Genomic DNA, 1,594 nt, shown 5'->3' on the forward strand with positions numbered 1-1,594 from the left:
ATATATATATATATATATATATATATATATATATATATATATATATATATATATATATATATATATATATACTAGGAAAATTGCCCGTGCGTTGCAACGGGAGAATAAAAATCGACGTGCTTTGTGGTAAAGCAAACATCAATTATCATTAATCAAGCTGGAGAGATAGAGGTTAAGTATGACGATGACAAAAATCATGAATCAATTAACAATAGGACTCTTTGGGGCGCCAGATTAACTATTGTACTATCACCAGACAATAAAAATGTTGTGCATGCAACACTTCCAAAATAATTTTACCTAGATATAATTATTGATGTTCCTTCATAGCATTAATGTTTGGGGCAAAAGTGTGTATAAGGTGGTTGTCAAGTTCCTTCATACCACATCCAATACGCAGCCCTCTTTAGGGACTTCAAGCATGGCATCCTTTTCATGATCCGGAACAGTAGTATTATTAAGATCAACTAAAGACTCTATTGTCATGACACGTATATACCTGTGTTTTGGCGTTGATGGTTCATTATGCACTTATATGAACCGGAATCAATTGCGTCGAGAGACAATTTATTTGATATTTACTTTACTGAACATGCAAGCATATATGTTTTTGTTGTGTGTGCCCTACTTTGTGTATATATGTTAGGTCAACTCCAACAGGCGACCCCAAACAGAAGTCTATTTTGTCCGGATTTTGTCATTTGGTTTGGGTAAAGAAGCACCGTTAGGCCTCTTTGCAGACGCGTTGGCAGTGCGTCCAACGCCGACGACGCATTTGGTCCGCTCGGCCGGACGGCCAAATGTAGACAATTTTTATTCTCAATAATATAGTTTCAGAACCGAATAAAAGCACTCATTGCATATAATTTACAACCAAATAAATTACATAGTGTCATAATAATAAATAATTTAAATTCCGGATATACAAATATAGCAACCAAATTCGATTTGTGTCCGTTTCACCTCAAACGGACGCGGTCGGTGAAATGGGTCGCTCATTGAATTTGGCCTTAGTTCAACTTTTTTATCTAATACTAATCCATAAACAGAGTAAAATTGAACCTTAAAACAAAAGTAATTCTGCATGCTAACACACGGTATGATGGACTCGGAGACTTTAATCGTCAACCTGCGCTAGCTAGCTCCCTCGCAAAAAAATAAATAAGAACATGCGCTAGCTAGCTGTCACACATCGGCTTGCCTAGAAGAAACCAGACTCCAGGTGTCCTATAGAGTCTGTCGTCGCAACCTTATCTCCTCATTCTCTCGTTACAGAACAACCCAACTCCCCCTAGGACACGCCGCTGCTGCCGCCGGGATTCTCTCCTCCACGCATCTCCCGCACACCCGCACCACCTCCGCACGCCAGCGGATTCCGCGCTCCACCGGCGGCCGCCAGCGCTCCAGCTTCGACAGCCACTATCGGCCCCTTTTTCTGGTTTTTCAGATCAGATTGGCTCCGTCACTCCTCCCGCTCGAGGCCGCCGTCGCAGCTCGAGCCTCGAGCACCGCCGTCGCTGCACCCCCCTTCACCTCCAAATCAGACACGGGTCGGTCTCGCGCGCGAGCAGGCGCCGCCCACGGCCCGCAGCCC

At 43.4% G+C, this 1,594-nt stretch overlaps 1 protein-coding gene across 1 annotated transcript in view; it reads right to left on the reverse strand.

Moving 5' to 3' along the window:
* The window catches only part of LOC119314855 (BTB/POZ and MATH domain-containing protein 3-like), a 4,751-nt gene that overhangs the window by 1,660 nt on the left and 1,497 nt on the right, over positions 1 to 1,594 (reverse strand). The window lies entirely within an intron of this gene.

This window comes from Triticum dicoccoides, chromosome 6A, assembly GCF_002162155.2.
Source record: "Triticum dicoccoides isolate Atlit2015 ecotype Zavitan chromosome 6A, WEW_v2.0, whole genome shotgun sequence".
In the NCBI taxonomy this organism is placed as follows: Eukaryota; Viridiplantae; Streptophyta; class Magnoliopsida; order Poales; family Poaceae; genus Triticum; species Triticum dicoccoides.